The sequence below is a fragment of the Scyliorhinus canicula genome, chromosome 4, assembly GCF_902713615.1.
Source record: "Scyliorhinus canicula chromosome 4, sScyCan1.1, whole genome shotgun sequence".
NCBI lineage: Eukaryota > Metazoa > Chordata > Chondrichthyes > Carcharhiniformes > Scyliorhinidae > Scyliorhinus > Scyliorhinus canicula.
This window is the reverse complement of record NC_052149.1, coordinates 74,017,565-74,037,106: the sequence shown is the minus strand read 5'-3', so window position 1 is coordinate 74,037,106 and position 19,542 is coordinate 74,017,565. Positions and strand designations below refer to the sequence as shown.

Sequence of the window (19,542 nt, the reverse complement as noted above, 5' to 3'; positions counted from 1 at the left end):
AGAATTGATAAAACGGCTCAGTTGCTCCTTCATGCAAAGAAAATGGGCGGGATTCTTCATCAGCTGACGCCTGAATCAGGAAACGCATTTGGGCGGAGAATTGGTTTAGACGCTGAAATCGTGGCGGCCGCCGGTTTCACGCCAAATCGCAATTCACCGGTGCCTTGACAGCGGCATCAATGCATTCCACAATGCATGCACAATAAACACCGTTGACATATCATTAACGGGCTTGACCTGGTATTCACTGGGCCCTCCGCAATTCCCCACTTCCACTGGGGCAATTTCTCGATGGCGAGGTTCACTTGTGCTTTTAAAAATCGTGAGAGGGGTGAGAAGGGGTATGGAAAGTGTCACACATCGCTGTAGTTTGCTGACAGTCGTGACACTGGCCATCTACTGGACACATTGCTTCTGACAGGGTGGGGGGGGGGGGCGTAGCGAGGGGAGGCCGGTGGGCTGTCGAGTCAGGGTGGACAAGCACGGAATATCATTGCCGTGGCAGCCATGCAGCTGTGCACGCTGCTGACTGCCTACTGTGAACGTCGGGCCACAGGTCGTATGGGTCTCCCCTCCTCAGGGCACCCCGCTAGGTGCCCTCTGGCCCCAGCCAACCCAACAGAAGGATGGGCACGCTCCAGCACAACCAGTGCCATCTTGTTGGCTGGGATGAGTGTGTGTAGGGAGTGTAATGTGTATATGCGGCTGCAGCTTGTCAGCCTCTCGAGTGTCAAACTCAGACTTGGCGAATCCCACACCGTTTCCCATTGGAATCGATTGTATTCTGCGTGGCGCCAGTTCTAGCCCCTCCATGGTCTCTGAATCAGTCCAGGTGCGGTGCCAGGTTTTCTGTTGTACAAGTCCAGGAACCCTGCCCCGGGGTCAACACTTAGTCTCAGGAACGGAAAATCCCACCGAGTAGCTTTGTTAATTCATTCACCCACCACCTTTCAGGCTTCCTGAGCCAATTAGCATTTTCCCAGCGGATTTCCCCCCAGGCTAGTGCTCATGAAGCTTTTGATCCAGTTGCTTTGGGTTTATGGGTGTGGCCCAAACTACCTCACTTTTTTCTATTTTCCACTGGATGGAAAACATTTGTGCAGTGACTCATAAGCATTGCACGGTTCTTCCCGTGGCGGCTATGTGGTGAGCAGTCGCACACACGGTGGCACCCGCCAGGGCACTTTGGTTTTGGTCATTTTCGTCCAATTAAAGGGCGATGTGTGAGGGGGGGGAGGAATTTGTTGAATTTGATCGGATAGGATTCCCTCGCAAAGATAATGCCCAGCAAGTCGGTCAAGGGATTGTCATCAGACTCCTTGAACCTCGGTTGGGGAGGAACATGGCGGAGGCTTCTGCTGTGTCTTTGGCCTCCCTGTGGTTGACTGAGATGGTGGCAATCTTCTTGATGGATGAATTTAAGAAGTAGTGGCAGGTGGTCGCTGAGAAAGTGGAGAAGGCAATGGAGGGGCATTTGGCCCCTACTTGGGCCTTGGAGAAGATGGACTGGCGGATAGAGAAGCAAAGTGCAGTGATACAGAGGTTGAGGTGGCACTCTCAGACCATAGTGACTGGATTATCTCCCTGGAGGCAGAGATGGCATTGTTGGCTGGTGAGCATAAAGTATTGAAGGCCAAGGTGGACAACCTGGAGAACCGCTCAAGATGGCAAAATTTAAGAATTCTTGGGATACAAGATGGTCTGGAAGGGTCAAACCCTACGGACTACATGTCCAAGTTGGTTGGAAAGCTGGTGGGGGAGCTTTCCTGTCACCTTCCGAATTGGACTAGGCCCACTGGTCGCTGAGACAGAAGCCCAGATCTGGGGAGCCAACCTGGGTGATCATCCTCAGGTTTCATCGGTACCAAGACAAGGAACAGGTCCTGAAGTGGACAAAAGACCATTGAGAATGTAGATGAGAAGGCCACACCATCAGAATATATCAGGACATTGGGATCGAGCTGGCGAGAAGGCGTGTGGCATTCAATAAGGCCAAGGCCGCGCTGTACAAGAGTAATGTGAGATTTTGTGTGGTGTGCTCAGATCGTCTTCGGATGACTTTCAAGGAGAGAGATTACTACTTTGATGCGCCAAAGGATGCGAATGAGTTCATCGAGAATCATCCACTGTGGTTGAACTAAAGTGCCAATCCACCTAACCCGCACATCTTTGGATTGTGGGAGGAAACCGGAGCACCCGGAGAAAACCCACGCACACACGGGGAGGACGTGCAGACTCCGCACAGACAGTGACTCAGCCGGGAATCGAACCTGGGACCCTGGAGCTGTGAAGCATTTATGCTAACCACTATGCCACCGTGCTGCCCATAGGGTTTGTGCATAGGGTTGTTACTGACCCACTCACATTTTCCCCTGCAAGATTCACTTCGAGCCCAGTGGTGATAATCAATTTGATGACTTGGAATCAGATAGGACAGAATTTTAAACAGGGTTCCATGTCGCTTTTGGCTCCGTTTTGCAAGAACCATAGGTTTGTGCCGTTTGGCTTGGATTCATTGTTCAGGGCATGGGAGAGGGAGGGGTTGGAGAGGTATGGGGACATCTTTCCTGAAGGTAGATTCTCTGGTTTGGATGAGTTTTTAGAGACGTTCCAGCTCCCAAGAGTGAACATCTTCAGGTACTTGGAGGTTCGCAACTTTCTGCATAAGGAGCTTCCTTCATTTCTCCTGGCACCGCCACCCCCACACTTGGGTAAGGTCCTGTACTTGGCCGAGTTAGGGGAGGGTAACATTGTGGATATTTATGGGCATATATTGTTGTTGGAGCAGGCGTCGTTGGAAGAAGTAAAGGGGAAATAGGAGGGTGAACTAGGTTTGGTTTTTGAAGGGGTTTTGGAGTGAGGCTCTGCACAGGGACAACTTCACCTCCTCATATGCGAGGTCGAGGTTGATTCAGTTCAAGGTGGTGCACAGGGCGCACCTGACCAGGGTGCTCATGAGTGGGTTTTTCTCGGGGTGGAGGATAGGAGTGAGCGGTGCTCTAGGGGGCCAGCAAATCATCCGAACATGTTTTGGTATTGCTCCAAGCTTGTAGGCTTCTGGGTCTCCTTTATGGACACTCTTTGGGGGATTTAGTTGGAGCTGTGCCCATTGGTGGCCATTTTTGGAGTATCGTACTCACCCATGTTGCAGATGCCAACAAAGACAAATGTCCTAGCCTTCACCTGGTGGAGGTCCCTGGTGACGTCCAAAGCCTCGGCCTGGCTGGGGGACCTGATGGAATTTTTGCACCTAAAGAAGATTAAGTACACCATGAGGGGATCGGTGGAAAGGTTCTACTCGAGGTGGAAGCCTTTCTCCTTCTCTCTTCAGGGAACTGGTTACTGACAACTGTTAAAGGGGAGGTTTTGTTAAAGTTCTTTTTGGACGGTTGAGCGTGAAGGGGGTTGGACTGGGGTTCGGGTGGGCGTAGTTTGTATTTGAGTTTGCTGTATTGTTACTTTGTTATACTGAAAATCTTTTCTGAATAAAAGTATGTTTTTAAAAATGGGATTGCATGGTTGAGTTCAGGAGCTCTTCTATATGGGATTCATGGTCATCATCCTGTTCATTAGTTTGGCAACAGGGAGTACTCATTTAAAGTTGTGCCGCGTTCCTGAAAATCGCAACTTCAAGGGAATGACTTGAAATGGAACATTGGTTTCTGTTGGAACTAGTTGTGATCCCTCTACTCCCCGGCCTCCCAATTGCTGATTCTCCTCTCCCCGACCCACCCTCGCTCTGAAACTCCCACTACCTGACTCACTTGTTCGCCGCTTCCCTCGCTTGAACGTGAGCTGTGAATGAGGGCTCGGAGAAGAGCAACAAGAGGCAGGAGAATTTAAAAAAATACATGGATTGTAGCAGACTCAGCTTGCCACTTCTGCGTCATTGGGACTTGCATTTCCACAACGTTGAAGCTCTGACTTCAGATTGGATCTGGTATTTCAATAGGAACTCAAGCCCAGGAGAGGGAAGCAGTGAAAGGGTGAGCCAGGGAGTGGGCGCCTTGGTGAGAGCGTGGCTGAAGGAGCCGGGGAATCCAAAACTCTGGGCACGGTGAGAGGCCCCTTGAAATTGGTACCACTTAGTAGTTGGGGAGAGGGGAATGGTGCTGGCGGGGAGCGGGGGCAGTGTTTCTCTGACGGTGACTAGGGCATTTTCTTTGTCTCACCTTTCGGGTGTAGTCGTCAGCCATCTTGAGCGTGACTTGAGCCTAGGTATTTGGTGTAGGTGCAGCATAATCCTTTGTGGTGTAAATTGCTGACTCTGGGTTGGGGGGATGAGGGACCCCTGATCAGGTTGGTCACATGGAACTTGCGTGGGGGGGGGGGGGGGGGGGGGGTCCAGTGAAGTGACTGAGAGTTTTATCTCACTTAAAGAATTTAAGGCCAATGTGGTGTTTTTGCAGGAGACTCACCTGCGGGTGAGGGAGCAGACCAGACTCCGGAGAGGGTGGGTGAGCCAGATATTTCACTTGAGCTTCGACAGTAGGGCCCGGGAGTGACAATTGTAGTCAATAAGTGGACGAGATTCTTAGCAAATAAGGTTGTAGCGGCCACAGGTGGTAGGTATGTGATTGTTACTGGGTCATTAGCGGTTAAGTTGGCAGTATTGGTCCATGTATATGGCCTGAATTGGGATGATGTGGCATTTGTAAGGAAGCTGTTGGCCTTCATCCCGGACTTGGAGCCACATCAGCTGATATTGGGGGCGGGGGAGACTTAAACTGTGGGCTGGAGCTGAAGTTAGACTATTTTAGGCCGATGTCATTGGCTCCTTCGGAGTAACAAAAGTGCTGTTAGCGCTTTTTGAAGAGATGACGGGGCAAACCCGTGGCGGTTCATTCATCCGGGGGGGTGGGGAGGGTAAAGAATCCTCGTTCTTTTCCCCAGTTCATAAGGTATACTCTAGGATTGACTTCTTTTTGGTGGGCAGGTCTCTTCCCGGGGGAGGAAAGTAGAATATTCAGCTATAGTCATTTTGGACATGCTCCACATTGGTGGACTTTGTTTTAGAGGTGGGCCCTGTTCAATATCCGGCATGGAGGCTGGACGTAGGGCTACTAGCGGATATGGGGCTTTGTAGGTGCATTTCTAAGGCTATGGATGAGTATATAGGTTTCAATGGGAACGTGTCTGTCTCTTCTACCATGCTGTGGGAGGCCTTGAAAGTGGTTATCAGAGGAGAGATTATATCAAAGAAGGCGCACATGGATAGAGAGGTAAGAGAAGAGTGCCAAAAGCTAGTTGATGATATTCTGGAGGTGGATCGCATGTATTTGAGTGACCCTGGAGATCCTGGCAAATAGGAAGAAGCTTCAGATGCAGTTGAATCTGCTGTCTATGGGTCAGAGGGTACTCCAGCTGCAGCGTTTGAGCGGAGTCATTTATGAATATAGGGAGAAGGCCAGCAATCTCCTGACTCACCAGTTGAGGTGGCAGGTGGCCACCCGGGAGGTCATTCAGGTCAGGGACTTAAGCAGCTAGCTGCTGTCTGCCGCGGATGGAGTAAACGGTGCATTTGAGGCTTTCTGTAAGAATCTTTACAGGTCGGAGCAGCCAGAGGGCTGTTGGATATGTTGGCATTTTTGGAAGGTCTGAAAGTTCCTGTGGTGGGGAGGAGGAGAGCAAAGTTTTGGAGGCACTGCTAGGTCCTGGGGAAGTCTTTGCAGCTATAGGGCAGAGGCAAACCGGTAAGGCCGCGGGGCCGGATGGACTTCCAGTGGAGTTTTATCAGAAGTTTGCCAGACAGTTGGTCCTCTTGCTGGTGGACATGTTTCAGGATTCTGACCTGGGGATCCTTTCTGGTGACATTAGTGCAGGCATCGATTTCCCTCCTGTTGAAAAAAGATAAGGACCCTGTGCAACGTTTGGTCGTGCCGTCATAATTCTTTGCTGAATGTGGATGCCGAGGTATTGGCTAAGGTACTAGCGATGAGATTAGAGCCATGTCTTCCTGGGGTGATAGGTATAGATCAGACAGATTTATAAAGGGCCGGCACCTGTCGTCTCATGTGCGGTGATTGTTAAATGCAGCTCTCTCCCCGCCTGCGGGGCTGGATCCAGAGGTGGTTGTGTCTTTGGATACCAAGAAGACATTTGATAGTGTGGAGTGGAAATATCTATTTACAGTTTTGGCGATGTTTGGTCTGAAAGAGCAACCTGGCTAGGTGCTCCCCCACCCTATCCCTGTAAACCCACCTAACCTGCACAACTTTGGGCACTATGGGGCAATTCAGCATGGTCAATCCACATAACCGGCATATGTTGGGAAGGAACCGGAGCACCCGGAGGAAACCCATGCAGACAGGGAGAGAAAGTGTAAACTCCACACAGACAGTAACCAAAGGCCAGAATTGACTCGGGTCCCTGGCACTGTGAGGCAGCAGCGTAAACCACTGTGCAACCATGCTGCCCCACTAATACTAATACAATTGTAGAAACCATAATCACTTTTCTTCATATAAAAAATAGTATTTTAATGCAAGATATTTAGTTTAATAATTAACAGTTCTAGGTCACTTGGGAGAGATAGATAGATAGAGAAATACAGCACAGAACAGGCCCTTCGGCCCACGATGTTGTGCCGAACTTTTGTCCTAGGTTAATCATGGCATTTTGGACACTAAGGGCAATTTTTCATGGCCAATCCACCCAACCTGCACATCTTTGGACTGTGGGAGGAAACTGGAGTACCTGAAGGAAACCCACGCACACACGGGGAGGATGTGCAGACTCCACACAGACAGTGACCCAAGTCGAAATCGAACTTGGGACCCTGGAGCTGAGAAGCAATTGTGCTATCCACAATGCTACCGTGCTGCCCTTAAGAAGAAGTTAATCTACATTCCATTATTCTACCCTAATCCATGTACCTATCCAATAGCCGCTTGAAGGTCCCTAACATTTCCGACTCAACTACTTCCACAGGCAGTACATTCCATGCCCCCACTACTCTCTGGGCAAAGAACCTACCTCTGACATCCCCTCTATATCTTCCAGCATTTATCTTAAATTTATGTCCCCTTGTAATGGTGTGTTCCACCCGGGGAAAAAGTCTCTGACTGTCTACTCTATCTATTCCCCTGATCATCTTATAAACCTCATCCTTCTCCGTTCTAATGAGAAAAGGCCTAGCACCCTCAACCTTTCCTCATATGACCTACTCTCCATTCCAGGCAACATCCTGGTAAATCTCCTTTGCACCTTTTCCAAAGCTTCCACATCCTTCCTAAAATGAGGCGACCAGAACTGCACACAGTACTCCAAATGTGGCCTGACCAAGGTTTTGTACAGCTGCATCATCACCTCACGGCTCTTAAACTCAATCCCTCTGTTAATGAACGCGAGCACACCATAGGCCTTCTTCACAGCTCTATCCACTTGAGTGGCAACTTTCAAAGATCTATGAACATAGACCCCAAGATCTCTTTGCTCCTCCACATTGCCAAGAACCCTACCGTTAACCCTGTATTCCGCATTCATATTTGTCCTTCCAAAATGGACAACCTCACACTTGTCAGGGTTAAACTCCATCTGCCACTTCTCAGCCCAGCTCTGCATCCTATCTATGTCTCTTTGAAGCCGACAACAGCCCTCCTCACTATCCACAACTCCACCAATCTTCGTATCATCTGCAAATTTACTGACCCACCCTTCAACTCCCTCATCCAAGTCGTTAATGAAAATCACAAACAGTAGAGGACCCAGAGCTGATCCCTGCGGTACGCCACTGATAACTGGGCTCCAGGCTGAATATTTGCCATCCACCACCACTCTATGTCTTCTATCGGTTAGCCAGTTTGTTATCCAACTGGCCAAATTTCCCACTATCCCATGCCTCCTTACTTTCTGCACAAGCCTACAATGGGGAACCTTATCAAATTGTTCAAGAAGGGGAGTAGAGACAACCCTGGTAATTATAGACCTGTGAGCCTTACTTCGGTTGTGGGTAAAATGTTGGAAAAGGTTATAAGAGATAGGGTTTATAATCATCTTGAAAAGAACAAGTTGATTAGCGATACTCAACACAGTTTTGTGAAGGGTAGGTCATGTCTCACAAACCTTATTGAGTTTTTTGAGAAGGTGACCAAACAGGTGGATCAGGGTAAAGCTGTTGATGTGGTGTATATGGATTTCAGTAAGGCGTTTGATAAGGTCCCCCACGGTAGGCTATTGCAGAAAATAAGGAAGTATGGAATTGAAGGTGATTTAGCGGTTTGGATCAGTAATTGGCTAGCTGAAAGAAGACAGAGGGTGGTGGTTGATGGCAAATGTTCATCCTGGAGTTCAGTTACTAGTGGTGTACCGCAAGGATCTGTTTTGGGGCCACTGCTGTTTGTCATTTTTATAAATGACCTGGAAGAGGGTGTAGAAGGATGGGTTAGTAAATTTGCAGATGACACGAAGGTCGGTAGAGTTGTGGATAGTGCTGAAGGATGTTATAGGATGCAGAGGGACATAGATAAGCTGCAGAGCTGGGCTGAGAGGTGGCAGATGGAGTTTAATGCGGAAAAGTGTGAGGTGGTTCACTTTGGAAGGAGTAACAGGAATGCAGAGTACTGGGCTAATGGCAGGATTCTTGGTAGTGTAGATGAACAGAGAGATCTCGGCATCCAGGTACATAAATCCCTGAAAGTTGCCACCCAGGTTAATAGGGCTGTTAAGAAGGCATATGGTGTGCTAGCCTTTATAAGCAGGGGGATTGAGTTTCGGAACCACAAGGTCATGCTGCAGCTGTACATAACTCTGGTGCGGCCGCACCTGGAGTACTGCGTGCAGTTCTGGTCACCACATTATAGGAAGGATGTGGAAGCTTTGGAAAGGGTTCAGAGGAGATTTACTAGGATGTTGCCTGGTATGGAGGGAAGGTCTTACGAGGAAAGGCTCAGGGAATTGAGGTTGTTTTCGTTAGAGAGGAGAAGGCTGAGAGGTGACTTAATAGAGACATATAAGATAGTCAGAGGGTTAGATAGGGTGGACAGTGAGAGTCTTTTTCCTCGGATGGTGATGACCAACACGAGGGGACATAGCTTTAAATTGAGGGGTGAGAGATATAGGACAGATGTCAGAGGCAGTTTCTTTACTCAGAGAGTAGTAGGGGTGTGGAACGCCCTGCCTGCAATAGTAGTAGACTCGCCAACTTTAAGGGCATTTAAGTGGTCACTGGATAGACATATGGATGAAAATGGAATAGTGTAGGTCAGATAGGCTTCAGATGGTTTCACAGGTCGGCGCAACATCGAGGGCCGAAGGGCCCGTACTGCGCTGTAGTGTTCTATGTTCTATGTTCTAAATGCCTTACTAAAATCCATGTACACTACATCCACTGCTTTACCTTCATCCACATGCTTGGTCACCTCCTCAAAGAAGTCAATAAGACTTGTAAGGCAAGACCTACCCCTCACAAATCCGTGCTGACTATCCCTAATCAAGCAGTGTCTTTCCAGATGCTCAGAAATACTATCCCTCAGTACCCTTTCCATTACTTTGCCTACCACCGAAGTAAGACTAACTGGCCTGTAATTCCCAGGGTTATCCCTATTCCCTTTTTTGAACGGGCACGACATTCGCCACTCTCCAATCCTCTGGTACCACCCCTGTTGACAGCGAGGATGAAAAGATCATTGCCAACGGCTCTGCAATTTCATTTCTTGCTTCCCATAGAATCCTTAGATATATCCCGTCAGGCCCGGGGGACTTGTCTATCCTCAAGTTTTTCAAAACGCGCAACACATCTTCCTTCCTGATAAGTATCTCCTCGAGCTTATCAGTCTGTTTCACACTGTCCTCTCCAACAATATGGCCCCTCTCGTTTGTAAATACTGAAGAAAAATACTTGTTCAAGACCTCTCCTATCTCTTCAGACTCAATACACAATCTCCCGCTGCTGTCCTTGATCGGACCTACCCTCGCTCTAGTCATTCTCATATTTCTCACATATGTGTAAAAGGTCTTGGGGTTTTCCTTGATCCTACCTGCCAAAGATTTTTCATGCCCTCTCTTAGCTCTCCTAATCCCTTTCTTCAGTTCCCTCCTGGCTATCTTGTACCCCTCCAGCGCCCTGTCTGAACCTTGTTTCTTCAGCCTTACATAAGTCTCTTTCTTCCTCTTAACAAGACATTCAACCTCTCTTGTCAACCATGGTTCCCTCACTCGACCATCTCTTCCTTGCCTGACAGGGACATTCATATCAAAGACACGCAGTACCTGTTCCTTGAACAAGTTCCCCATTTCACTTGTGTCCTTCCCTGACAGCCTATGTTCCCAACTTCTGCACTTCAATTCTTGTCTGACAGCATCGTATTTACCCTTCCCCCAATTGTAAACTTTGCCCTGTTGCACGCACCTATCCCTCTCCATAACTAAAGTGAAAGTCACAGAATTGTAGTCACTACCTCCAAAATGCTCCCCCACTAACAAATCTATCACCTGCCCTGGTTCATTACCAAGTACTAAATCCAATATGGCCTCCCCTCTGGTCGGACAATCTACATACTGTGTTAGAAAAGGTTCCTGGACACACTGCACAAACACTACCCCATCCAAACTATTTGATCTAAAGAGTTTCCACTCAATGTTTGGGAAGTTGAAGTCACCCATGACTACTACCCTGTGACTTCTGCACCTTTCCAAAATCTGTTTCCCAATCTGTTCCTCCACATCTCTGCTGCTATTGGGGGGCCTATAGAAAACTCCCAACAAGGATACTGCTCCTTTCCTATTTCTGACTTCAACCCATATTACCTCAGTAGGCAGATCCCCCTCGAACTGCCTTTCTGCAGCTGTTATACTATCTCTAATTAACAATGCCATCTCCCCCCCCCCCCCCCCCACCTCTTTTACCATCCTCCCTAAACTTGTTGAAACATCTATAACCAAGGACCTCCAACAACCATTTCTGCCCCTCTTCTATCCAAGTTTCCGTGATGGCCACCACATCGTAGTCCCAAGTACCGATCCATGCCTTAAGTTCACCCACCTTATTCCTGATGCTTCTTGCATTAAAGTATACACACTTCAACCCATCTCCTTGCCTGCAAGTACTCTCCTTTGTCAGTGTTACCTTCCCCACTGCATCACTACGTGCTTTGGCGTCCTGAATATCAGCTTCCTTAGTTGCTGGACTACAAATCCGGTTCCCATTCCCCTGCCAAATTAGTTTAAACCCTCCCGAAGAGTACTAGAAAACCTCCCCCCCAGGATATTGGTGCCCCTCTGGTTTAGATGCAACCCGTCCTGCTTGTACAGGTCCCACCTTCCCCAGAATGCGCTCCAATTATCCAAATACTTGAAGCCATCCCTCCTACACCATTCCTGCAGCCACGTGTTCAACTGCACTCTCTCCCTATTCCTAGCCTCGCTATCACGTGGCACCGGCAACAAACCAGAGATGACAACTCTGTCTGTCCTGGCCTTTAATTTCCAGCCTAACTCCCTAAACTTGTTTATTACCTCCACACCCTTTTTCCTACCTACGTCGTTGGTACCAATGTGCACCACGGCTTCTGGCTGCTCACCCTCCCCCTTCAGGATCCTGAAGACACGATCCGAGACATCCCTGGCCCTGGCACCCGGGAGGCAACATACCTTTCGGGAGTCTCGCTCGCGACCACAGAATCTCCTATCTATTCCCCTAACCATTGAATCTCCTATTACTATTGCGTTTCTATACTTCCCCCATCCCTTCTGAGCCCCAGAGCCAGACTCAGTGACAGAGACCTGGCCGCTGGGGCCTTCCCCCGGTAGGTCATCCCCCCCAACAGCATCCAAAACGGTATACTTGTTTTGAAGGGGAACGGCCACGAGGGATCCCTGCACTGTCTGCCTGTTAGTTTTCTTTCCCCTGACTGTAACCCAGCTACTCTTGACCAGTACCTTCGGTGTGGCTACCTCCCTGTAACTCTTCTCGATAACCCCCTCTGCCTCCCGGATGATCCGAAGTTCATCCAGCTCCAGCTCCAGTTCCTTAACACGGTCTCTGAGGAGCAGGAGTTGGGTGCACTTCCCGCAGGTCTAGTCAGCGGGGACACCAGTGGTATCCCTCACCACCCACATCCTACAGGAGGAGCATGCAACTGCCCTAGCCTCCATCCCCTCTTACTTTACAGAATTAGCTGCCCCGTGGACCAACTGGACCTCCGCCCTCCGACTCTGCTTCCAGTCAGCTGCACTCTGTAAACTCCTGGCTCCCTTCTCGCTCTTTGATAAATATAGGAAATGAAATGTAAGGAGCACCTTACTCCCTCCTCACCTAACTCCCTCAGTCACCAAACTCTCACTGTAGCACTCAAATGCAACAAGCTCAGCACTCAGTGCAAACAGGAATCCTATCTGGTAATAAGTTTGAATGCACTCCATTGGAAATAACCATAAATATATTGCTCTGGTAGCTTATGGTTTGGTGTGGAAAGTCAGCCACATTTCTTGTTTCTGATTATTATATAATGACTCTTTCTGTGGTGTATATGTCTGCGAACTAGACTATGGTCAGTCAGATAATCTGGCAACAAATAAAAAATGATATTGGGCTGCCAAGATATCTAGGGCTGGAACCTAGCATGTAGTGCAAGACAGTTATGGATCAGAGAATCTTTTCAGCCTATATTTCATCAAATTGTTTATCTGATTCTTGAATAAGCTTAAGCCTTTTGCCCCAAGTACCTTACCTGAAAGGCTATTCCAAGAGTAATGAAGTTTTTCAGGCATTTGTCAAAAACATTTTCAGTATTTGTGTCTTGGCAAACTGTCAAGACCCTCAGCCACTGACTGTGCGATGCCTTGGACACCTTCACTCATGGTGCCGACGTCGTGCACCAGGCTCTCCACTGCGGTGGTCACCCTAGCAGTGTTGGCATCGGTGCCACTCCTTGCTGGCGCCATCTCCTGCACCCATAGCTTCTGGGACTCCCCCGATCAACAATGGATCTGCTGGAGTGATGCTGACATCTCCATCTTAATAGGCCCCCCCCCCCCCAACTTCTGTCTCTTCTGGGGGTTCCTGTCTCCCCCAGACGTGCATCATCAGCTGTGTGGTGCTCACCCGATTGTGCCTCAGAAGCTTGCCCACGAACATTACCCACTGAGGTGCGTGTATCTGCATTGGTGGAGAATGGGGATGACAGCAGTGTCACGACTGTAACAGTTGCATCCTCGGAGCTCTCCTCCAAGGTGGTCTCCTCGTGGTCAGGAGAGGGTGTCGCCCGGGATAGGCTGGTGCCATTGGCTGCTGGACCAGTGGAAGAATGGACATGTGGTCAGTGGGAGGGATGGATCGGTCAGAAAGGCATTCACTCCTAGTGTTTTCCAGGTCCTCCGGGTGGAGCTTGGTGGTTCCTCACCACTGTAGCGTCTGCCAGCATCTGCATGGGTGACCGCCTTGTCCTCGGCCACACCAGTCATCTCCAGGGCCCGCTACTCGAAGGAGGTGAGAATTCTCAAGTCCAGGAGCCCACCGCCAGTTTGGGCCCTCTCCCACTGATTAGGGAGAGCTTTACCTGAGGAGACACAGAGAGGGTATTGTTAGCCCCACGCGTGGTTCACAGTTGTGGGGGGTGTGTGAAGGGAGGGTTGGGGGAGGGTGGTTGAAGGGGTGGGTGGAGGGAGGGCTGCAGGGAGGGGATGGAGGGAGGGTTGGGGTCGAGGCAGGGTTGAAGGGGTGGGTGTAGGGAATGCTGAAAGGGGAGAGGGATGGAGGGAGGGTCGCCTGGTGAGATGCTCTCTTTGGGGGTTGGGGGTGGGACGGTGGTGTCTACTCACTCGTGCTGCCCGGTGAAGGTAGTTGACCTTCTTCCAACACTGGAGGCCAGTCCTCCTGGTCACACTGCCCGAGCTGACTGCTGCAGCCACCTTGTCCCAGGCAGCACTTGTGGCTCACCCTCCGGGACCCTCGGGAGAACAGGATATCCCTCCTGGCTTCCATCAATTCCAGGAGCCTCCCGAGGTCAGCATCCCCGAATCTTGGGGCAGGTATCTTTGGTGCCATTATTGCGAGCTTGCTGGGGTTGGCTGAGCAAGTGCAGCCTAAGTGCTGCTCGACCTTGTTAGCGGGGGGATGGTGAGCGCGGTCCCGGCGAATCAGTTGGCGAGCCAGCATTCGGGAAGCCTGTGAGGCCTCGATAAGTGGACCAATTAACGTTGAATAGTGTTGCCGTCCTTACTGGGCTGAACGCCGGGAAACTCGCGACAATGCCCACTCACTGGCACACTTAGAAATTTTTCCGTAGAATCGCGCCCATGGTTCCAACTCGGGTGGTTTAGGGTTTGGAGGGGAGCATGCATGTGGTAGCATTTCCATGTATTTTCTGCACTTGTTCTTCGATGTGGTAGAAATCGTGGGTTTGGACGGTGCTGTCGAAGGAGACTTAACAAGTTGCAGTGCATATTGTGCGTGTTGCTGTGTAAAAGGAAATATTCGGGTGACTGTGCTTTAACGATTTCATCACTAGGAAGTGCTGGTTTTTACAGTTTACTGTAATCTATATTCTTACACGTCTCTTTCTGTGAGACTCTTGACATGTGGTTTGTCACTTTTGACTTGAGATTTGGCACATTCAGACTTCTGTGTTGTACAGACCACAAACTTTCATCGTCCAAGCAGGACAAGAAACACATTGTTGACTTTAAACACTCCTGTTACAAAGCCTGGTGTGAAAAACTGCCTCGTCTTTCAACTTTAATGAAGTAAATATTATTTGCACAATTTAAAGTTTGAATTCTGTTGTTCTGGGAGGTGACATATTCTCTTTGTTATGATCCGAGTTCATGTGATAACTGGACAGGAAGATCCCAGAATGGAACGCTGGCTCAAAATGCCTTAACTTTTCTTTATAAAACATGGAGAAACAGAGTCACAAGACTGCTAACTAGTTTTAACAACGAGAGAAAAACATTTGTTAAACACGAAAATATTGGATTATGACACAATACTCCTTTTATCTGAACAATTATACAAAGATTAACACAGCTTACAAAGTACATTTAAAACTACAATGGTCTCATTAACATGCAAAGACCCTTCTAAGCACACAAGATGACTAGCAAGACACACCTTGAACCCAGGTAAATGTCTGTGGATTTCTCTTCAATATCCCCCACAATTGATTCCTATACCCTGAGCCACCTTGTTCATTGGACTCCAGCTTCCGCACAAGTGATTTCAAATTCTGCTTTCAAAAGTCACATTTTAAAATCTTCTTTTAAATTATGCTTTTCCTCCACTGCTTTCATAAAGGTTTTTCTTTCAGGTTTTACACCTCTGCCTTCAGGCTTTTACGCAAACTCCAAGGCCCGACCACAAATTTCAAATAATGTCTCCCAAACTGTAGTAATTTCTCACAGACCTTAGCACTACTGCAGGTAACTTGCTGGTCTCTCATGACCCAATGCCTTTTCAACTCTGTGACGTTACTGAACAGTAGTCTGTTCTGGCTCCCAGTTTCCTCTGTTCCATTAACTCCAAGCTTGATGGAAACTTCTCTTAATTTCTTCAGTTTCCTTAGCTAGCTGGACTTTAGTTTTCAAACATCTGTTTTCCTAACCATTACATCTATAGTGTGGCTTTTCTTCTAGCAAGGCTGAGAGAGATGTTCCCTGTTTAGCCTTCTAAAACCAATTGCTTCTGGCAGATCTGCGAGAGCTGAGTTCTAACTCACTATCTATCTCCAACTGCAATCCAAATAGCTGAACTAAAACTAAAAAACTACTCTACCTTACAAGGCCCCAATTGCTTCGCAATCAGTGCAATAAGTTAAACCCTCTTAAAACTATACCTTATTTCCAATATTTACAACACAAATATAAAACCCTTAAAACTACCTTTATTTCCCTAACTTTTTTCTTTCATATTCACTTTCACTCTCTCTCTACTTACAAAATTCACCAATTACAATATCATCGAATATCAAGGGCAGGGGGATCTTGTTTGTGATAGTCATTGTTTATACTTGTATGGCACAAATAATAATAATCATCTTTATTAATGTCACAAGTAGGCTTAGATTAACACTGCAATGAAGTTACTGCGAAAAGCCCCTAGTCGCCACATTCCGGCACCTATTCGGGTACACAGAGGGAGAATTCAGAATGCCAAAATTATCTATCAGCACGTCTTTTGGGACTTGTGGGAGGAAACTGGAGCACCTGGTGGAAACCCACGCAGAGACAGGGAGAACGTGCAGTCTCCGCACAGATAGTGACCCAAGCCGGGATTCGGACCTGGGATCCAGGAGCTGTGAAGCAGCAGTTCTAACCACTGTGCTACCACGTTGCCCTTAGTTGTGCTTAGTCTGCCTCCAGCCAATGAAACTCTGGATCATTGATAAGCAAATTGGGTTAATTTTCTTAGGAAAATGAAACATTCAGCAAATTCAGTTGAATCTTTCAATAATATCACAATGACGTTTAAATTGTTGGTTTCTTCGACTAAAGGTCTGTGATTACAGAGAAAAAATGTTCTGCTTCCTTCATTTGAATAACAGCATGATCCATTTGTCTGAAAGAAGCAAGTTATCCCAATGCAAATATTTCTATGCTCGACAACATATGCTTTATATTTCCCAGTTTTAATGTCACTGTTCACTTTAGTTAATTGAGTCCATGCATTGTGAATATTCCAGCAGAATATTTTACTGGAAAAGTAATGCAAACAGATAATCATCAGCATTTTCTACGAAAGCTCACACAATCAACAGTAGAATTTTCATCAATCTCCTGGCAGCTTCAGCTTGAGGAAAGAGCATAACTGGCAACTTATGCTGTTTCTTAAGGGCTTCCTGTGACTTTGAGATGAGTGACTGCTTGGGAAAACCCCCTGGGAATTGTTGCCCCTTCTTTAACCATTGACTGCCACCTGTGACTTCAGATGATTGTAGACTTTTTAAGCATTGAGGCCCCTCCCATTATTTTAGTGCTAGATGAAGTTTGGGTAGGGATGAATTGAGATTTTCATTGTCCACGGGCAATGTCATTCTACGAAGCAAATTAAAGTTTACTTCATCCAAACCTCCTCCTTTTTATCCATCATGTAAGAAATGCATTCTAAGGTGGTTATTTTAGTCCTGATAGACTTTAATAGTTTTAAATTTAAATATAAGAGAAGTAGACCATTCTGATTATTAAGCCGCCTGTTCAACTATCAATTAGATAATAGATTATCTTTACAGTAACTCCATGATGAAGGACTTATTTTATGGAAGAAAGATTGAATAGATTGGTCCTGTATCTTGGAGTTTAGAAGACTGAGGGGTGATCTTATTGAAACATACAGGATTCTGAGGGGTCTCGATAGGGTGGTGTTTGGGAGGATGTTTCCTTTTGTGTGGTTATTCAAAACTAGGGGACACAGTTTAAGAATAAGAGATCTCCATTTTATGACAAATGAGGAGAAATTCTTTCTCTCAGAGGGAAGTTAGTGTGTGGAATTCTCTTCCCCAGAAGCAGAGGAGGCTTGGTTATTGAATTTATTTAAAGCTGAGTTTGATAGATTTTTGTTGGACAAGGAAGTCTAGAGTCACCTGGCCTGGGCAGGAAGATGGAGTTGAAACCACATTAAGATCAGCCATGACATTATTCAATGTTAGCATGCTCGAATGGCTGAATGGGTGTCTTTTGTTCCTATCTACCCACCTTGGATTCATAACATTAATAGTTTACCTCACAAAAAACTATCAATCTTAGTTCTTCAACTTTTTTCAGTTGAACTAGCCTCAAGAGATTTTTTGGGAGAGAATTCCAAATTCCCCCCCCCCCCCCCCCCCCCCTTAATTATGCCCCCTACTTCTGGACTCTCCGACCAGAGGAAATAAATTCTCTCTTTGCTTTCCGTTAATCTTTATCACCTTAAACACCTCAATTAGATTATGCCTCCAAGGGTACACAAGCCTAATGTATGCAACCTGTCCTCATAATTTAAACCTTTATCCCCAAAATCATTCTGGTGAATCTGCACTGCACCTTCTCCAAGACCACAACATAAGGTACTGGCAATCTGGAACGCTCGCCCAAGACACTGTTCAGGCTAGGCCAATTGAAATACTAAACAGGGAGTGATGGAGTTTTGTTAGAAATGGGTATTACTGTTTAGAAACCAAAGGAGGTAGATGGAGTTAAAGTTTGGATCAGCCATTATCTAATCCTGAGCGTGCTGACCACAATTGAATGAATACTCGATGATGTTATTTGCTCCTTTGGTCTGTGACTGATGTAGGAATCACAGGAATACGAACAATGTACAATGGATATGTGTGTTCTTTATTGCAACTGGAACATATATACACATCACAAGTAAAGAAGCAAATATACACACATCTTACTCTGTTGGCCTACATCCAAACTTCTTGGGTCATGTGAGGTATGATAACGCATCCTTATGATTCTCCATTTATAGGGCAGAATTACTGATTTTCCCATTGATAATGGCGGGACCAGAAAATCCCACTGATGGGCTGCCACCATCACAAAAGACATGCGCCGGGTTGGTCAGTAAATCCCATCAATAGTCTCTTACAGTGATGCCATAACACCTTCCTTCTTTTCCAAAGTTAATAACACAAGTCATTAATCAGAAACATTTTTGCAATAAGCAATGATATTGTGGTTCAAAGTAAGCACAAGTAAACTTAGGGTTCAGCTCTTCAATGGTTGGATTATTTTGGGGACATTGCTTGAGGTCATCCAAGGTCATTGAGTTCAGCCATCTCTGGTCTGAGTAAATTCTGAGATTGTTGTTTTTTTAAGTGATCATCATCAAGTGATCGGCATGGTAGCACAGTGATTAGCACTGTTGTTTCACAGCTCCAGGATCCCTGGTTCAATTCCCGGCTTGGATTACTGACTGTGCGGAGTCTGCACGTTCTCCCCGTGTCTGCGTGGGTTTCCTCCAGGTGCTCAGGTTTCCTCCCACAGTCCAAAGATGTGCAGGTTAGGTGGATTGATGTTGTGATGAACCACAAATCTCAGTATACTAGAAGTCCTGTTATATTTTGGCCAAATGTATTGAGAATATAAATAATTTGTGGTATCCATTCCAATTTCCCATAGCTGCACTGCAAGGTTATCTTTCCAATGTACTTGATTGGTGACAGGGTAATCTCTGCAAGACATGCCAGATCATCGACATGGACACCACCATTACACGTGGAAACACCACCCACCAGGTACGCGGCGCATACTCGTGCGACTCGACCAATGTAGTCTACCTCATACGCTGCAGGAAAGGATGTCCCGAAGCGTGGTACATTGGCGAGACCATGCAGACACTGCGACAACGAATAAACGGGCATCGTGCGACTATCAACAGGCAGGACTGTTCCCTTCCAGTTGGGGAACACTTCAGCAGTCAAGGACATTCAGCCTCTGATCTCCGGGTCAGCATTCTACAAGGAGGCCTTCAGGAGACGCGACAACGCAAAATTGCTGAGCAAAAACTTATAGCTAAGTTCCGCACGCATGAATGCGGACTCAACCGGGATCTGGGATTCATGTCGCATTACATTCGGCCCCCACCAACAAGCCTGGACTTGCAGAGGCCTACCGACTGAACTG

At 47.3% G+C, this 19,542-nt stretch overlaps 1 protein-coding gene across 1 annotated transcript in view; it reads left to right on the top strand.

The window, feature by feature from the left end:
• lepr (leptin receptor) overlaps positions 1-19,542 on the top strand; it is a 158,093-nt gene that overhangs the window by 12,241 nt on the left and 126,310 nt on the right. The window lies entirely within an intron of this gene.